Source organism: Gossypium arboreum, chromosome 1 (genome assembly GCF_025698485.1).
Source record: "Gossypium arboreum isolate Shixiya-1 chromosome 1, ASM2569848v2, whole genome shotgun sequence".
Lineage (NCBI taxonomy): Eukaryota > Viridiplantae > Streptophyta > Magnoliopsida > Malvales > Malvaceae > Gossypium > Gossypium arboreum.
In genome coordinates this window covers 36,255,994-36,277,558 of record NC_069070.1, presented here as the reverse complement: position 1 = coordinate 36,277,558, position 21,565 = coordinate 36,255,994, and positions in this window count along the sequence as shown.

The window sequence follows — 21,565 nt, the reverse complement described above, 5'->3', positions numbered from 1 at the left end:
TTACTGAGTTGTAAACTCACTCGGTGTTTTTCTTGTCACCCATTTTAGGTCTCTCGGACTCGTATTGTTTATGCGTGATCGGGACCGTCGTTGAAGTCATCACACCGGCTGAAATCTTGTGGTATTGTTTTTGTTGTTGAAGAACATTTGGCATGTATAGGCTATTATATTTTGTCGAATTGTGGGTTGTAAACTTTAAGCCATGTGAAAATGGCCTATGTGGTCGTCGAGTGGGATGCTAGAACCTATAGCCACGAGTCTTAGAAACTCAAATTTTGATAAGGTGGCCATAATTTGTGTCATGTATGATGGATGATTAAGGCCAAGGAAAAATTCATGAAATTGGCATAGTCTACTGCAGTAACTGTTGCGGACAGCAGCAGTGAGATGAGATTGAAAAATCACTAAAAATAGTAAAAGTAGAATTAAATAGTGAGTAAATTATGGAACTGAACCTTGATGAATCTATTTTTATATGGACGAAACAAAACAACCATATGAGCAGTATACTGAGAAATATTAAGGTTCTCGTGAGACAGGGCCAGAACGGTTTCTGGGTCCCCTGTCGCAACTTTGAAAATTTACCATAAATTATCCAGATATAATTAGGAGTCATGCCTTATATGTAAAGATTCCATTTTGAGTCTAGTTTCATTAGAAACAAACGGCACCAGTATTAAAGCCCTGTACAGGGAGATATTCAAGTTGTAAAGCGCGAAGGTCAGAGCAGTCGGTCCCTGTAACATGGGTGACTTTAACTAATAAACTGTACCAATTGGCCCAACCAAAAATTCTAAAAATAAATCCATGGATGGGTATATGAGTCTAAATTCAGGGAAAATTTACGAAACCAGTTTCTGAGTTTTGAAACTCGAGATATGATTTTTAAGGCGACGGTGACGCAGTTTTCCAGCCTGACTGGTAACGTCAAATTGGTTGGTATCTTGAGAGGGTTTGGCCGTTAACCCCTCGTGTCCGACACCGGCGTCGGACACGAGTTAGGGGTGTTACATATGTCACTATATTATCGGTTTTGTTAACTGTCATAATATCTCGTAGCCCAAATCCAACAACGGAGATGGGTTAGGGTGTTACAATATGTCTATGGCTAAGTACGAGGCTGACTTTTTGTGACTAAGCCAATATGCAACTAATATGGTCTCTATGGAAAGGGATCGCTGCAAAAGGTTTTCCTTTGGGTTACATTGTGACATCCAACTCTATCTGGTAGCACATGACATGAAAAACTTCAATGAGTTGGTGGATAAAGCAGATATTGTTGAGGAGATTAGAACAATGGCTCCATGAACCATAATGGGGCTTGGAAAGAAATATCTGGCTGAACATCCAAAAGGGATCACGAAGCACATAATGCTGGTGGGAATGTAAGAATATAACTCCTATATACCGTTTCCATCGCCAGAATAGGGTTACAGAGTATTACTATACAAGTCAGGACATTTTATAACAATTAACATCCAATTATCAAATTAATTTAACAAATTCATTTATGATTCAGAATGAAATAGGACATACATTTATGGGCTTTAAATTGAGCCTTTGAAGCCCTCAAAATAGGTTAGGAACATTAAAGGATTAAATCAGAATAATTAGAATATTTAGGGAAAAATTTAGAATTTTTCACTATAAGGGTCACATAGCCGCAACCGTGTGGTGCAGGAACATGGTCGTGTGGCCAATCGTGTAACAAACCATGTACCTTTCAAAATAAATCCACATGGCCGTGTCACAGACCGTGCTTGAAACTATTTTGAGACACATAATCGTGTCACAAGTCGTGTATCAGCCCGTATGAATCTTGTACCTAACACGTTCAGGGTATACATCCGTGTGGGTTGCCTGTATGTGACACATGGCCATGTGGCAGCTCGTGTCCCAAGTCTTGAGTGCTCAAAAATGAGCCCAAACATGCCTATTTTTCATCCTAGTGCATAAATGCATACACCATCTTATAACATATTATTACAAGCCACAAAACACATTCAAGAACAATCTTAACCTACCAAATCAATCAACCAAAATACTATCCAAAGTCTCCTTTAAGTCACTTCATCTTAAACAATTAATAATTCATTACATTGGTTAAGATTCCATGCTATCACACTTGACCACAGCTAACATACATATAGATTAACAAGCTTACTATTTAATTTCTCACATCTACACCCACTTATGCCTAAGTTGGGATCATGCATACATTTTCCAAGAGTTGTAAAACATACCAAAATCTTAAGCATATCAAGTTTTACAACAAGCAATTATACATAATTACAGACTCAAATTACCTTGCATTCAATTCCAACTTACCATATCTAATTCATGCTAACTTACCATGTAACGCCCCAAATTTCTATAATTTCGGCTATTGTGATTGTTGAGCATGGAAATATCGAAACTTTTGTTTTGATTCTTTTTGGTATATATATATATGTGGTTTAAGAGGTTATGTGCTTTTGGGTGTGTTTGGGAGGTCCCAAGTTCAAGTTTTAACTTAGGCTAAATTTTGGTTTATTTGAGTAAAGCCTAACTTTAAGTCAGTGGGCTTATAAGGAATTGATGGTAAAAACCTAACAGAACGGGCCTATTGGTCTAGTGGTTAAGATGTGTGTTGGTGTGTTGGAGGTCTGGAGTTCGATTCCCTGCAGTAGCGATGGGATTATTTTTGCTGCAAGTTTAAGTAAAGTGTTGGCTTTTATTAAAAATTCTGAGTTGAAGGTTTTAGGAAAAATAGGGGTTTTCTTATTTCTTTCTTTTTGGCAAAATATTTTCTCTGCCGTTTTTCCTCTTCCAAAGCCTAGCTGCCGAACTTCTCTTCTTCTTTTTTCCTTTTTCTTTGTTTTTCTTCTCCTTCGTTTTCTTCTTTTTTGATTAGTTGTGGCATGTTGCTAGTGATTTCATCGGTTCGGTAAGTTTGGTTTTTAAAAAAAGTTAAGGGATTTCCTTGGAGATTGTTTAAGAGGGATTTTGGTTGTTGTTTAGGGAAATTCTAGGGTCTGTGGATCATTAATCGAGATCTTAACAGCATGGAATCACCGTTATTAGTTGAAGGTAAGTAGATCTCTCATTTTGGGATTTTCCTATTCTTAATAATCTGACTTAAGAGACTGATTTTAGGCTCGGTATTGTCGATTTTAAGCTTTGGAGTGCTCATTGTTGGATTAGCAGCGAAAATGAATCAGGTGTGTACTTCGATTAGGCAGAAAATGAGTTTCGACGAAAGCTAAAAAGTGGCCTGTTGACAGCACACGCGTTTGTGGTCTGCCTGTGTGGTGCCTGCGTCGCGAGACACGGGCATGTCACTGACGAGCCAGGCCGTGCGCGCGCCACATCGGCATGATAGACATGGGCGTATGATGGCTTGTAGGCTATGTGCGAGGCACAGGTTTAGGCAAATGAACCGTGTGGGCCACACAGACGTGTAGAAATCTGGGCCAGGCCGTGTGATACACACGGGCAAGGCCAATTTGGGGTCGTGTGACTGACACGGGCATGTGGCCCCACACGGGCAAGGCACACGACCGTGTGAGCCTCTTTAATCTGAAATATTCTGTAAGGTTGCACGGGTCACCCAAGTCGACTGTGACCTGTAGTAGGGTCAGTAAGCATTATCTAGACTCTTAATTCTGTGATTAATGGGTATGCATGACATACTTAGAATGATTATCTAATCTGTTCTGTTCTGTAAATAAAGGTATTATTTGTTTGTCTGCATTATAGCATGCCATGCTTGTATGATGCATTGCATCGGGGTAGGTTTGACGAAGTGAAGGGAGTACCTGAAGGGCTTCATAAGCCCGTTATCTGGCAGCTAAGCTGCATACCTATGATATGTGTTGCAATGCGGTACTTTATGGTATGTAGGGTTGGATGGGTCGATTATATCCCCATATATGATGTGCAGGGATAAATGGGTCTATTTTATCCCCACATGGTGTGTTGGGTTGGATGCAGATGGTGTGTAGGGTTGGTGGGAATGATATTTCTGATATCTGATCTATTATGCATGCGATATCTGTATGGCTGAGGCCGAATAACTGTATTCTATTATCTATATGTGTAACACCCCAAACCCGGCCTAGACGTTATGACTGGATCCGACGTGCCACATCGAAACATTGAAAACATTTTTCTATTCTTAGTCCAGGAAATCGTACTTGATGTTCAAAGGATTAATTCATTAAGGGTTAAAGTGAATGGAAGCTGTGCACCAGGTAGGAAACCGGAACAAAGGAGGTGAGTCCATCGGACTGCTTAAGTACCAAGCTCCCTTCGGATCCAATCCTAGACATGTACACCGCCATTTCCACACATTAACATCGTGTATAATTTTAAGTTACGAATATAATTATGTTCGTTTTGGAAAAAAAATTGATTTTGGAAAACGTTATCATAGCGGAAGCCTTGCTTGTAATCGTGTTACTTTGAAATCAATTGATGTTTTTGAAAGCGCGCCTTAGATCTACCCAATTCTGATAGTTAATATAAATTAACTTCATCACAATAAAATATAAATCAAAACCATAAAATAATTGAGCAGCCTTATTACATTTGAAAAACCGAAAACCATAAATGAAAATAAAAGGACGTCCAGTTCATCAGAAAGAAACCAAATTTGCAGACTCGCGTGGCCACTCCGAACCCCTCACAGCTCCAGCCCCACTATGGTTGGGGATTACCTGCATGGATGAAGAAGAAAAGGGTGAGTTTGGGGAAACTCAGTGTGCAAATTAACCCAACCATAGCCCATATTGGCTCAAACCACAGAAACAGAATAAATTGGCCTTAGCACAGAACAGAATACGGAATTAAGCCCATAGGCCCCTAACGGATCAGATCAGATATTTCATGTATATGCAGAACCCAACCCATAACCAACCACAAACACCCCCTTACCAACCTTTCACCATGTGGGGAGACTACTCGACCCACCCAACTGCTACACGCCTCAGAAATATGCAGTATGGCTGCCAGAACAGATAATGTGACAGAGTCACCAGATACAGATAATTGTGGCAGAGCCACCAGAACAGATATATGTGGCAGAGCCACCAGATCAGATAATTTGTGGCATAGCCACCAGGACTCTTCCTCCATAATATAACCCAGGCCCCCATTTAACAGATTCACAATCATGGCATACATCATACAGAATCAGGTCATCATGCTTTTTAGTCAAAAATAACCCTAAGGGTATAATGGTTAATTTACATCTAGGGGTATAATGGTAATTTTGCATGCATAAGGGTATTTCAGTAATTATTACCTATGGCTAGGTTTTCATGCTCGTTTTAGAGTTTACCAAGTATTCGGAAACACTTACCTCGTCTTTTAACCAAAGTGGGCCTGTTGGCCCATTAGCTCGGTTTAGGCCCATTAAGCCCAAAACGTCATAACGCACAAAATATCACATTCTATAGTCTTAACACTTGAATTTACCAAATACGTTAATCAGTCTTTCTTACGAGCATTCACACACTCGCAAGCCCACCAAAATACCGACTTTTCAGCATTTTGGCATTTCGGCTTTTCAGCTTTTGTCGATCTAGTGTATGAGAGGGTGTCAGTTACACACCTGATTTGTGACGATATGCTGACGAGATCCACATATGAACTGCCTACAATTAGATTACTAACATGTTAATCTAACTACTAAAAACGAACTATAACTAACCCTTTACCATATTCGGCTCAAAGCACCTTAGGCACTGGCGAACCTACCTTTGCCGAAATTAGCGATTGTGTTAAGATTCAGCCGTTTCCCCTTGTCCAAGCCTCTGATCAGCAGCCTCTGAATCGCACTATCATCATAATAAACAATTGTCACAACCCTTAGAGCCCTAAAGCTCAATCGGCAGCCTCCCTAAGCCTTTAGGGATTTCGACTTTTCTAACTCCCGTAATAAAGAATAGGTTCATAAACTTACCACCAGTTTCTTCAGCCAACGATTTCACTTAAGCTCTTATTTGATTCCGATGTAGATCTAACCCTCAAATCCTAGCAGAAGTCGATCCTCTAATGATCCAAGAATTCGACTATGCCCTTAAAATATGGGGTTTTCGGCTTTTAGTATCAATGAAGAAGAGATGAGGGTTTTGTAGTGGCTTTGTCGACAGAGGTTTGGGGTTCAGAAAAAGAAAGAGTTGATCACCAAGGATGAAGAAAGATGAGAAAGAAATCAATAGGTTTGCTAGGAGAATTTGGCACAGACAATATGAACCTTCGGGTTTTCGGCTTTTGTGATATTCGGCTGTAAGGCTTAAAAAAATAAAAAGAATAAGGAAGTGGTGAAAAGTAAAGTGGTAGAAGGATTTGGCTATGGAGAAAAGAAGAGGAGAAGGTTGATGGAGAGAAAAAGAAAAGAAAGGAGGAAGAGGAAGGATGGTCAGAGAAACAACACAACATACCCAAATGCCAAAATTCCCACTCCTACAATACCTAGCCGAATTTCCCATGCTAAAGTCCTTTGGCTTGCCACCTCTTGCTCCTTGATCAGCTCCTAGATTTCCTCCCCTATCTTTATCCTTACCCAATCCCCTTATCATCTTAAACTCTCCCTAACAGAGTTCCCCCTTAAGTTCCATCACCTCCTCTTTTTGTGCACAAAAAAACAAACACCTTATTTGCTTGTCTTGTGGCTCGAACTTGGGCTCTTCCTACACTTCTACACGCCACTTTTATATTCTTCCCAGTGGTGCCACATGCCACTTTGCCACTTGTTTCCTTACGTCTTATTTTGCCCAAATAATACTTAAGACCCCAATTAACCAGAACCCTCTTTTTCTCTCATGGATTAAAATTAATTAAACCCTGGGTTTAATCTTAAACTTGGGCCTTCTAGAGGCCCACTAACATACTTAGACCTACGCTAAGTAGTTAAAATAAAAAAATTATAAAATTCACCAAAATTCATAGAAGTCCCGAAAATTGGGGCGTTACAACTCTACCCTCCTTAAAGAAATTTCGTCCTCGAAATTTTACCTAATTCAAACAGATAAGGGTATTGCTGTTGTATCGCCTTTTCTGGCTCCCACGTAGCTTTCTCTCTGCCATGATTACGCCAAAGCACTTTCACTAATGGGATAGATTTCCTTCTGATAACCTTAACATCTCGAGCCAGTATCTGCACAGGCTCCTCCTCGAAGGTCAAATCTATCTGAACATCAATTTCTGCAACTGGCACGACATGAGCAGGGTCAGAACGATAACGCCTTAACATGGAGGCGTGAAAAACATCGTGAATCCTGTCTAACTCTGGAGGCAATTCCAATTGATAAGCCACTGGGCCTACTCGCTTTAAAACCCAATAGGGCCTGATGAACCGCGGACTCAGCTTGCCCTTCTTACCAAATCTTAATATCTTCTTCCAAGGAGAAACCTTTAAAAAGACCATATCCCCTACTGAGTACTCAATCTCCTTACGCTTCAAATCTGCATACAATTTTTGCCTATCAGATGCTTCTTTTAAACGATCCCTAATTATTCTGACCTTATCCTCAGTATCTGCCACCAATTCTGATCCAAGAACTTGTCGCTCCCCTAGCTCCGTCCAGCAACTAGGTGTACGACACCTTCGTCCATACAGTGCTTTATACGGTGCCATTTGAATACTCACCTGATAACTGTTATTGTATGCAAATTCTGCCAACGGCAAGTAATCCTCCCAACTACCTCGAAAGTCAATCACGCATTCCCTTAACATGTCCTCCAAAATCTGAATGACCCTTTCTGACTGACCATCAGTTTGGGGATGGAAAGCCGTACTGAAGTTCAATAGCGTCCCCAACGCCTCATGTAACCTTTGCCAAAACTGAGATGTGAATATGGGATCTCGGTCAGAGATAATCGAAACTGGGACTCCATGAAGTCGTACAATCTCCGCCACATACAGCTTGGCTAACTTTTGAAGCGAAAAGTCAGTACATACTGGTATGAAATGGGCCGATTTGGTCAACCTATCCACAATCAGCCATACCGAGTCTTTCTTCGATGGTGTCAAAGGCAACCCACTCACAAAGTCCATGGTTACCCTCTCCCACTTCCAAAGTGGGATTTTCACTGGCTGCAACAGTCCAGAAGGTAATTGATGCTCAGCTTTCACTTGCTGGCATGTCAGACATTTCCCCACGAATTCCGTTACTTCTCGTTTAAGCCCAGGCCACCAGTATAATTCTCGCAAGTCGTGATACAACTTATTCCCTCCAGGATGCATGGCACACTCCCCATGAGCTTCTTTCAATATTGCCTGTCTCAAGTCAGAGTCCTTCGGAACACAAATCCTTCTTCGGAAACACAGAACTCCTTCGTCATTTAACCCAAATTCAAAAGTTTCCCCTTCCTTAACTTGTTGAAAGCGAGTGGCCAAAGACTCATCGTTCAACTGATTTTCCTTAATCTGATCCACCCAGGTTGGCCTCACTTGCAACTCAGCCAACAGACTTCCATCATCATAAAGACTCAGACGAGCAAACATCGCTCTCAGATCAGACACAGTTCTACGACTTAGAGCGTCGGCTACCACATTAGCCCTGCCTGCATGATACTCGATCGAACAGTCATAATCCTTAAGCAACTCAATCTATCTCATTTGCCTAAGGTTCAGCTCCTTCTGATCAACAAATACTTAAGGCTCTTGTGGTCTGTGTATATAATACACCTCTCCCCGTACAAGTAATGTCTCCAAATCTTAAGTGCAAATATCACCGCCGCCAACTCCAAATCATGAGTAGGATAGTTCCCCTCGTGAGGCTTAAGCTGTCGTGATGCATATGCAACCACCTTACCCTCCTGCATTAACACGCAGCCCAAACCTACATGTGATGCGTCACTGTACACAGTAAAATCCTTCCCAGACTCCGGCTGAATTAACAGAGGTGCTTCAGTTAGAACTTTCTTCAACTTCTCAAAAGATTCCTGCTGGGTCTTAGTCCATACAAACGGTACCCCTTTCCTTATGAGTTTTGTCAGAGGTGCTGCCATCACAGAAAAACCTTCCACAAACCTTCTGTAGTATCCTACCAATCCTAGAAAACTCTATATTTCTGACACTGACCTAGGCAGCTTCCACTCCAAAACCGCTTCAATTTTTCGAGGGTCCACCTTAATCCCCTCAGTAGAGACCACATGTCCTAAGAAAGTTACCTCCCTCAACCAAAATTCACACTTGCTAAACTTCGCATAAAGTTCCTTCTCCCTTAACACTTGTAGCACTATACGGAGATGCTCATCATGCTTTACTTCAGTTTCAGAATATACCAGGATATCGTCAATAAAGATGACTACGAACTGATCCAAAAATGGTTGGAACACACGATTCATTAGATCCATAAATGCCGCAGGAGCGTTCGTCAGCCTAATTGGCATAACCAGGAACTCGTAATGACCATACCGAGTCCTAAATGTCGTCTTATGGATATCTATCTCCTTGGCCTTTAACTGATGATATCCAGAACGAAGGTTGGTCTTAGAAAATACAGAAGCCCCTCTAAGCTGGTCAAACAGATCGTCAATCCTTGGCAGTGGATACTTATTCTTAACTGTCTGTTTGTTCAACTGGTGATAATCAGTGCACATCTACATTGTACCATCCTTCTTCTTCACGAATAGCACCGGTGCTCCCCACAGAGACACACTTGGCCTAATGAAGCCCCTATCCAACAACTCTTGAATTTGAGCTTTCAGCTCCACCAACTCCTTCGGTGCCATCCTATACGGTGAGATGGACACTGGTGCTGTTCCAGGCAATAAGTCAATTCCAAACTCAACCTCTCAGTTCGGAGGCAATCTTCAGAGCTCCTCCGAAAAAACATCTTGGAACTCCTTTACGGTCCTAACCTTATCCACTGTTAGACCTCCTCTTCCAACTGACCTACAAATGCCAAGTAGGCCTCACAACCTTCTCGAATCCACTTTTCAGCCCTCAATGCTGACACCACATTGGACAAATAGTCCCTTCGTTCATCTATCATGATAACCTCCTCACCCTCCGGGGTCCTTAGCACCATTCGCTTAGCAGCACAATCCAAAGTCGCCTTATGCTTAACAAGCCAGTCCATTCCCAGTATGAGGTCAAATTCTCCAAATGGTAATTCCATCAGATCCCCAGGGAAAATCCTACCTTGAGTTTCTAAGTGTACATCCCTATACGGTTTTCCTACCCTAACCGAGTGACCCAAAGGACTTAACACAGATACCCCACTCACCATTTTCTCAGAGTGCACACCCAACGACCCAGATATGGCACATGCAACATAGGAATGAGTAGATCCAATATCTACCAAGGCAGTATACGGCATGCTAGAAACCAAAAACGTACCAATTATGACGTTAGGTGCGTCACCCTCCTCTCGACGTCGAGCTGCATACAGCAATGCTGGTTGTCGAGCTTCAGCATTTCCGGCACCCCTGCCAGGTGCCCCTCGACCTCGACCATTTCCATTTCCATTCCTACCTTGCCCACGTCCTTTCGGTGGTTGTGGTCCACCTCTCATGGGTTGAGCAACCCTCTGTACAGCAACCTGAGCCTGATCAGCTCTCTGAGGATAATCCTTAACTCTATGCTCCATAGATCCGCATCGGAAACAACCACCAGAACGTTTCCTACACTCGCCCAAATGTACCTTACCACAGTCTCCACAGATTGGTGGTCTGACCATATTCATTGGCACTGCTCGAACTGATTCCTCCACTCTTGCTCTCTTAATAATCCTATTTGCACCACCCGAGGGTCCTGAATCCTTCCAGAAACGGTTCCGATCCTTCTCCTAATTTTTCTTTTCAGCACGCTTAACCTCCTCAGCGATCTTTGCCTTCTCCACCAAGACCGCGAAGTCTCGCTCCCTCTGCGGAGCGATCAACACCCTGAGGTCATCTCTAAGACCATCCTCGAAGCGTACACTTCGCTCATACTCTGTAGCAACTATGCCCACGGCATACCGGATCTGCCTCAGAAACTCGGCCTCGTACTTGGCAACTATTTTACCTCCTTACACCAGATTCAAGAATTTCTTTCTGCGAGCGTCCACATAACTTACCCCAACGTACTTCCCTTTAAAGGCTGTCTTAAACAGTTCCCAAGTGACCCTATTAGCTGGTGTCCCTTCTCTCACAGTGAGCCACCACTGATAGGCCTCGTCTCGCAGCAACGATACAGCTCCTTTCAGCTTCTGCTCCACCGAGCAGTCCAAGTCATCCATAATTCGTTATGTGGCCTCCAACCAATATTCCGCCACATTCGGGGCTACACCAGATACACCCTTAAAGATTTTTGCCCCGTTAGCCCGCAGTCATTTCGAAATAGATCCCTGAATTTTGTTGCCCATACTTGCCCCGGCAATCCTTTCTAGAACAATAAGCATTGCCTGTGACAGGGCATCATCCCCGGCACCGCGGTCATGAGACTCCACCCACGTTGTTGGTGGTACAGGTGCATCCACCGCTGGCATATGTCCCGAAGACGAAGATCTCGCTCGAGCACTTCCTCGGCCCCGTCCACGACCTCTTCCACGAGTGGCTCTTGTACTCATATCGTATTATCTGATTATGGATTTTTATGCATTAATATCATTCCAATGTTTATTACAGATGTTTTATGAATCAGACAGTATTTCAGAGATTGTTTTCGCAGAACCAAAGTCTAGCTACAGTTTCAGTCTTTTATCAAATTTTCCTATGGTTTTAGTATCATCCTATCTAGGGTATCCTAGCAGAGTTTCAGTACAGATAGATAATCTAGGAAAATATTTAGAGAAATTCAAAATGATACTTACAGACTTGGGCCAGAGATTCGGAATGCCACCTTCAGAAGATCCAAAATTTAAAAACCGAGAATTTCTTTCAAATTTTTTTTTTGAAAATCTTTGTTTCTGTAAACCCATTCCAAAGCCGAGTTTTGCAACCTTAGCTTTAATACCACTAAATGTAACACTCCAAACTCGGTCTAGAGGTTATAACCGGATCCGACGTGCCACATCGAAACGTTGAAAACATTTTTCTATTCTTAGTCCAGGAAATCGTACTTGATGTTCAAAAGATTAATTCATTAAGGGTTAAAGTGAATGGAAGCTGTGCACCAGGTAGGAAACCGGAACAGAGGAGGTGAGTCCATCGGACTGCTTAAGTACCAAGCTCCCTTTAGATCCAATCCTAGACATGCACACCGCCATTGCCACACTCTAATATCGTGTATAATTTTAAGTTACGAATATAATTATGTTCGTTTTGGAAAAAAAAAATATTTGATTTTGGAAAATGTTATCATAGTGGAAGCCTTGCTTGTAATCGTGTTACTTTGAAATCAATTGATGTTTTTGAAAGTGCGCCCTAGATCTACCCAATTCTGGTAGTTAATATAAATTAAGTTCATCACAATAAAATATAAATCAAAACCATAAAATAATTGAGCAACCTTATTACATTTGAAAAACCCAAAACCATAAATGAAAACAAAAGGACATCCAGTTCATCAGAAAGAAACCAAATTTGCAGACTCACGTGGCTACTCTGAATCCCTCACAGCTCCAACCCCACTATGGTTGGGGATTACCTACGTGGATGAAGAATAAATGGGTGAGTTTGGGGAAACTCAGTGTGCAAATTAACCCAACCATAGCCCATATCGGTTCAAACCACAGAAACAGAATAAATTGGCCTTAGCCCAGAATAGAATACGGAATTAAGCCCATAGGCCCCTAACGGATCAGATCAGATATTTTATGTATATGCAGAACCCAACCCATAACCAACCACATACACCACCTTACCAACCTTTCACCATGTAGGGAGACTACTCGACCCACCCAACCACTACACGCCTCAGAAATATGCAGCATGGCTGCCAGAATAGATAATGTGACAGAGTCACCAGATACAGATAATCGTGGCAGAGCCACCAGAACAGATATATGTGGCAGAGCCATCAGATCAGATAATTTATGGCATAGCCACCAGGACGCTTCCTCTATAATATAACCCATGTCCCCAAGCAACAGATTCACAATCATGGCATACATCATACAGAATCAGGTCATCATGATTTTTAGTCAAAAATAACCCTAAGGGTATAATGGTCAATTTATATCTAGGGGTATAATGGTAATTTTGCATGCATAAGGGTATTTCAGTAATTATTACCTATGGCTAGGGTTTCATGCTCATTTTAGAGTTTACCAAGTATTCAAAAACACTTACCTCGTCTTTTAACCAAAGTGGGCCTGTTGGCCCATTAGCCCGGTTTAGGCCCATTAAGCCCAAAACGTCATAATGCACAAAATATCTCATTCTGCAGACTTAACACTTGAATTTACCAAATACATTAATCAGTCTTTCTTACGAGCATTCGCACACTTGCAAGCCCACCAAAATACTGACTTTTCGGCATTTCGGCATTTCGGCTTTTTGGCTTTTGTCGATCTAGCTATGAGAGGGTGTCAGTTACACACCTGATTTGTGATGATATGCTGACGAGATCCACACATGAACTTCCTACAATTAGATTACTAACACGTTAATCTAACTACTAAAAACGAACTATAACTAACCCCTTACCATATTCGGCTCAAAGCACCTTAGGCACTAGCGAACCTACCTTTGCTGAAATTAGCGATTGTGTTAAGATTCAGTTGTTTCCCGTTGTCCAAGCCTCTGATCAGTAGCCTCTGAATCGCACTATCATCATAATAAACAATTGTCACAACCCTTAGAGCCTTAAAGCCGAATCGGAGCCTCCCTAAGCCCTTAGGGATTTCAGCTTTTCTAACTCCCGTAATAAAGAATAGGTTCTAAAACTTACCACCAGTTTCTTCAGCCAATGATTTCACTTAAGCTCTTATTTGATTTCGATGTAGATCTAACCCTCAAATCCTAGCAGAAGTCGATCCTCTAATGATCTAAGAATTCGGCTATGCCCCTAAAATATGGAGTTTTCGGCTTTTAGTATCAGTGAAGAAGAGATGAGGGTTTTGTAGTGGCTTTGTCGACAGAGGTTTGGGGTTTAGAAAAAAAAATAGTTGATCACCAAGGATGAAGAAAGACGAAAAAGAAATCAATAGGTTTGTTAGGAGAATTCGGCACAGACAATATGAACCTTTGGGTTTTCAGCTTTTGTGATATTCGGCTGTAAGGCTTAAAAAAATAAAAAGAATAAGGAAGTGGTGAAGAGTAAAGTGGTAGAAAGATTCGACTATGGAGAAAAGAAGAGGAGAAGGTTGATGGAGAGAAAAAGAAAAGAAAGGAGGAGGAGGAAGGATGGTCAGAGAAACAGCACAACACACTCAAATGCTGAAATTCCCACTCCTACAATACCTAGCCGAATTTCCCATGCTAAAGTCCCTTGGCCAGCCACCTCTTGCTCTTTGATCAGCTCCTAGATTTCCTCCCCTATCTTTATCCTTACCCAATCCCCTTATCATCTTAAACTCTCCCTAACAGAGTTCCCCCTTAAGTTCCATCACCTCCCCTTTTTGTGCACAAAAAAACAAACACTTTATTTGCTTGTCTTGCAGCTCGAACCTAGGCTCTTCCTACACTTCTACACGCCACTTTTATAGCCTGCCCAGTGGCGCCACATACCACTTTGCCACTTGCTTCCTTACGTCTTATTTTGCCCAAATAATACTTAAGACCCCAATTAACCAGAACCCCATTTTTCTCTTATGGATTAAAATTAATTAAACCCCGGGTTTAATCTTAAACTTGGGCCTTCTAGAGGCCCACTAACACATTAGACCTACGCCAAGCAGTTAAAACACAAAAATTCTAAAATTCACCAAAATTCACAGAAGTCCCGAAAATTGGGGCGTTACAATTTGTATGCATGATTTTTGTGGGGATGTACACACTGAGTTACGAAAACTCACCCCTTTATTTATTTATCTGTTCAGGTAATCCCCAATAGTAGATGGACCGATGTGATGGAGGGCTCGATGTTGACCATTGGTAGACATTTACGAATTTTTGAGTAACACTTTATTTTGTCTGCTTTATTTAAATATTTATTTTGGGTTTATTTTGGTGATTTTAAATTGTTAAATTATTGATTTGTGAATTAATGATGTTTTAGCTTCCGTGTTAATGAAATGTTTTCACTTAATATTTAGAATAGAGATTTCACGACTTAAGTAAAGATAACAAATTGGACGACTTTTAACTTGCTAAGGTTTTTCTAAAAAGCACTCACATGTGACGCCGCTAGATTCAGCCATAGCGTCTAGGCCGGGTTTGGGGGTATTACATACCATTCCATGCTTGACCACATTTGCACAACTTCAAATTAAACATGCATACTGTAATAGCCCGATTTAGACCTTAATCAAAATGGCAGTTTCATGTAACGCCCTTAATTTTGGGCCTATATGAATTGGGCTTTGGGCTTTAAGTTTCATAAAATTTTTAAGTGATCACGAAAATGACAAATGACATGTTGGCTTTAAGGGTTTAAGGAATTTGAAGTGTCTAGGTGTGTTGGAGAAGTTCTGAGTTCGAGTTTTATGGTGGAGGAATTATAATTTAATTATTAAAAGAATCAGGGTTGGCAAGTAGTTGGGCTTTTAAATAAAGATAGGGGAAAACAGCATCAAAAAGCCTTGTGGAGGAGTGGCTAAGTGACGCCACTTAGAGTGTAGGGAGGTGGCGTTAGAAGCTAGCAAGGAGGTCCAAGGTTCGAATCCTAGCTTAGTGTTTTTAGAAGTTTAATTTTGGCCTTCTAGAAGGTTGGAAGTGGCGTGGAAATGAACTCCAAGGGAAGTGTTCAGGAGAGAAATCTGAGGAAAAGATCAAGGGGTTATCAGGGAGAAAAATGAGGAGATAAGAAGTGAGGAGCAAGTGGAGCCAAAATGGGAACTTGGGCTTGAGGAGTTCAGCCATAAGGGTTATAAATAGGTGCTGAATGCAAGGGTATGAGGCTAATGCCGAAATCTTTTTCTCTCCTTGTTACCAGAAACCCTCTTCCCTAAAAGCTGAAAATCCTTCTATTTTATTCCTTTTCTTTCTGCTGATTTCTCCAAAAGCCGAAAACTCTTGTTCTCCTTTTTATTTTCCTTGTGCCGATTTCTTTGTTTCACTTTTGGGTTTAGCCAATTCTTCTTCCTCTCTACCTTGGTGCCGAATAAGCAATTGTTCCCATTCAAATCTCTAGAGCCGAATACTCTTTGACTGAATCTAGTGTAAGTATTACTCTTCCAATCAGTTTTCTTTGCTAAGTTCAAATATTATCCCTCACTCTTTCTAATCAACTGGGGTAGGGAATTAGTATCGGATCTCAGATCTTAGCTCTTTGTCGAATTGCTCCTTAGGTGTTGTGGTATTGGTAAGTATTCCTCTCCCATTGGCTAAGGTGGCTAAATGTCCATAGTTAAGGTAAGGGGACTTGTGTTGGATACGAGTCATCTAATATTCTAGTTTTAATGAGTAAGATTAATGCAGATCTAGGGAGTACGTGATCAAGGGAAGCTATTAAGGATTGGTGTTTAAGGTAAGGTTAAGGTGAGGTTTCAGTTTTTGGGTAGAATATGGATTAAACATATGATTAATGGAAGGGTGATATCATTATAGGTTGGTGACTAAGAGAATCGCGGCGCGCTTGCTTACCAGGTGTGTACATACACTGCACATACACTATGAATCGACAAAAGTCGAAATACCAAAATGTCAAAAAGCTGAAATACCGAAAAGTCGAAAGTTTGGCTACGGTAGTCTTACGAGTGCACGAACACTCGTAAGGGGAAGACCAATAGGTTGCCTGAGACCCATGGGCGATTCAGTAGACTTGGGTTGTGATTTGGCCAGACGGGCCAGAATGGGCTAAATGGGCTTGATGGGTTGTTGCGCCCATAATAGGCAAAAACTGAATAATGATGCTATATGATAGGAATTTGTATGTGAGCATGAATATGAATGTGACTGGGCCTAACGGGCCATATAAATGTGATTTGGGCCTAATGGGCCATATACAGGTGGTTTGGGCCTAATGGGCCATATGAATATGATTGGGCTTAATGGGCCAGATACAAGTATGTGAATTTGTTTAGGCGTTGTAAGGGGTTTTGGGCCTACTATATGATAACTACATAAGACTTAATTAACATATTGCGACCGTGGACAAGTCAAAGGGTTAAGGTGTGGCAATAGGTATATGCATGTCTAGGATTGGATCTAGGGAGAGCTTGGTACTTAAGCGGTCTTAATGACCCACCTCCTCTTCTCTAGAATCCTACATGGTGCATAGTATTAGTTCATCTTAGCTCGCAGAACTTGTTAACGGGTCAAGGTAAGTGAAAACCATAATTAAGGAAAAATTATTGAAATGCCCCTAAGGGCAAAAATGACCAAAATACCCCTAGATGTTGAATGTAAGTTTTATAGATGTGACATGCATACAAATGATCTTCTGCTCAGGTTCCATATGGGGTGGGAAATATGGAACGGAGGAAGTATTTGAGGATCGCATGGTTACCTGACAATCGTGGTTCCATAGACAGCTTTTAAAGCCCAATATGTAAATGAAGGTAGTTTCGCAACCAGGCTACCATTGGTGTGTGGGTTGGGTTGGTTGATATTTATATCCCCACATGGTGTGACGGGGGACGAAGCTGGTGTGTAGCGGATGGATAACTTGGATGGGATTGTATTGCATGTTTGATATTTATCTTTGAATGCTTGTTTTTCATCGAGGGTTGTACGCACTGAGTCGAAAACTCACCTATTCTTTTATTTTATTTTTAGGTGATGCTCAGTAGAAGGTTCGATGTTCGAAGGAACTTTGGGTGGCCGGCTAGCAAGATAATTCAGACTTGGTTTTTTTTAAGCATTTAAGTTTTTATTTCTTTTTACGTGTGTTCAAATCAGATTGTAATAAGGTTTTCATTATGTTATTATTATTTGAATTACTATTATTATTTTCATTGTAATTATAAGAAGTTGAACATGGTTTCTTAAACTATAGTATGTCTTTTCTACGTTTCCGCAACTAAATTTTTAAGTGACATGTTTCATCAAATCTTATGTTTCAAACAAGTGATTGAAAGAAGTTTATTTTTAAGATGTTCTTTTATTTTAATAAGGGTTTTCAATGAAAACACGGTTTTTGCTAAAACACTTCAATGTGATACGCCGAGTTCGACCATAACGTCCGGGCCGGGTTTAGGGTGTTACATTTCAAGACCATGAATTCGAGTCAAAAAATATTTAAAAATTATTTTTTTGTGTTTATTTTGTGTGAATTTATATCTGTGAAATTTTTGTGATTTAATTTTGTCGTTCAGGTGTCTGATTAAATAAAAGGACTTAACCGCGTAAATTGAAAAATTGGGTAGTTTATTTTGTAAAGGGCTTATTTGTTAATGGCTTTCTAATGGGAGTATTTAAGATGAAATTAGCCCATTATATATGATGTTGGATAGTAATGGACTTAGGTTATATGATATTATTATTATTTCATTAAGGGTAGTTAGGTAAATTAGTAATAAATTTAATATATGTTAATATATCATAAAAAAATAAGTTATCATCACATTTGTTTCTTAATTATTGCACCGAATATAAACAAAAGAAACAAAGAAAGAAAAAAGGTTAGGTTCGGCCATCTTGCAAGCTAAATTCAAGGTTCGTTCTTTGTCGGTTTTTGATAATTTCTACGTTTTTGAGATCGTTGCTTCGAGTACTACAAAACCCAAGCTTTATTTTTTGATTTTGATGAATATTTTGAGTTGTGCCATTGTTGATAGCTTGTGATTTTTGTTGTTTGATGATGAAAAATGAAAGATATGATTTTGATTAAATGAAAGATATGATTTAGATTAACATATTTTATATTGGAGTTTTTGATGATTTTGAGTAATTAGGACTTAATTGCAAAAATAATAATTTGAGGCACTAAAATGTGAAATGTATAAAATATATGGAATTGTATGAGCATATGAGCACAGGTACTATTCGGCCTAACATGGGTGTTGTGAAATTTTGTGTATTTTGTGTTTTGTGCAAAGGGACTAAATTGTAAAAATTGTAAATGTTAAGGGTAAAAGGGTAATTTCCCTATTTATGTGTTTTTGGACTTAATTGAATGAAAATATGTTTGAATGAGCTTAATTTGAATATGTTTAGATCAAGAACCAAAGAAATCGGATTTGGATCGGGGAAAAACGAAAGTTGTCGACTAGCTACCCAATTCTGTTTTTGTATCGTATGAGGTAAGTTTATAAGCAAATAGACGGGTTTACTGATAATTTAATGTTATAATTACATGTTGTTATGAAATATTAAGATTAAATTATGCTATAGCCGAATGTGTTTGAATATGGTTACCACACTTCCCAGTTTGATAAGACCGAGATACGACGTCCGAAAGCCCCGTATGAACCTTAAGAATAGTTAAGATACATATGTCATGACATAGGATTTCGATATATGTGTGCAAGTAAGTCCATGGTATCGATTTTTGATTTTGATATGTGTTTTCGAGTAAGACCCTGTCTGGGACAGTGGCATCGATATGTGGCTACATGTAAGACCACGTCTGGGACGTTCGCATTGTACGAATTATATGATTATCCGAGTGTCCTATCCAATTCCAATGGTTCATCGGGAAAAGGTAAATTGTGATCGGATGTGTTAAATGAACAAAAGAAGTGACAGGTATGAATTAGCTTGCTAGTTATCAATGATAAGGTTTGTCTCTGACTTTTTTGATAATATAAGTTATATATGATATAAAGCATGAATTTCCATGTTTTAAATTAAGTGTATTTGTCTTGAACAAGTAGTGTGGATATTATGAAAATGATCCTTGGATATACATTAATATGTAATCATGTATATAATAGGCTATGGTTATACTTTGTGTATGTGATGTTTTAAATGAATTCTTGAACTTATATAAATATGTATATTTGTGAAGTGGATTACATATTGATAATTTAACTTTGGAAGCTGATTGATATTTGGCTAATATGTTCATGGGAGCATTCAACCAAGGTAGCTTTGACACATGGAAATGTAGTATTTTATCAATTTCTATATGTTACTGAGCTGTTTATTTGCTTATAGCTTACCAAGCTACGATAGCTTATTCTGTGTTTTATGTTACTCTATTTTATAGATTTTGAAGTCAAGCTACAAGTTTGGGGATTGTCAGCCAAGCTCATCACACTATCTACTATTTTGGTACCTTTAAGCTTAACTTAAATTATGGCATGTATAGGCTAATTTTGAGATTGAATATTTTGGAAATGCTGTAAATTAGCCATGCGAAAATGGCTTAATTATTTTGCTTGACTTGATTTCAGTTTAGTTGTGGTTGAGGTCTATTTTGGTTGAGATGTCGTATGCCATGAATATATATATATAAATTGTGCTAGGTGATTATATATCAAGTTTAGTGTTTGATCTTAATTGTGACATGATAAAAATCAGTCATATACTTAGTATGTATGTGAATTTAGTTGCTATGTTTAGTCTTAATCTACATGTCTTTGGTTAAAGCAGTTTAACAAATTTATTTGCTGGTAAAGAGATAATGGAAGCTTATATACGTAAGTGATCCTAGGTATAGAGATTCGGCCATGAAATAGCATTAGTATAATACATGTTTATTATTTGTGTGATGGAGGATATTAAATGTGACATTATTTAAATGAGGGGTAGCTACGATCCAGCTCATTTAGTTTGTTTATGAAGTGACAAAGAATCCATGTGGTTCATGATTAACCTAGTCGACTACTTGATATATATATATACATATATATATAAATATATATTTGATGTTCAAATGTTAAGTACAACTTGGCACTTGGTTAAATGCGCACCTTGCATGATTTCATGATAAATAAGTAATACATAAATGTTTTGTTCTATATTAAGGCTATACTAAGAACGCAATAATAATATACATTCGGCTTGCTTGATAACATGTGTATTCGATTATATAGTGCATTGTTAAAGTTATGGAATTTTTATAAGTCATGAAACTAAGGTGTAAAGAGGATAGAATACGCATGATATAAACTTTGTAGTACATTTATGAATTTAAACTATGACATGTGCATATGGCATTTGACTTGCTATTTTATTTAAGTTTTGTTTGCCTTGAATATCTGTCAAGAGTTTATGTGTGACAACCCGAATTAGGGCCTAATCGGAATAGTGGTTTCGTGACCACAAATCCGAGATAGAAATAATTGTTTTATAAATATTTTGGGGTTTATGATATGATTGCATGATTGTGTGAAAATTTCGTGATGAAATTCTATGCCTAAAGTGTTTAAATTGAAAGTAGGGACTAAATCGAATAAGTTGCAAAATTTGCATACTAGAAATTTTAGTATGAAATTGTTTTGAAATATTTATTAGGAGGTCTTAAATAGCAATTCTACCAATTTTAAGTTCATGGACAAATTTAGGACATGGAAGGAATTTTTGGAAAGTTTAGTAGTAAGGGTATTTTGGTCATTTTGATATTAAATGAAATAAAATGGGAAAAATAACACAAAATAGTCATCTTCCCATTTAGTTGCTGCCAAACTTCACTCTCTCCATAGCTAGGATTCTTCAACTT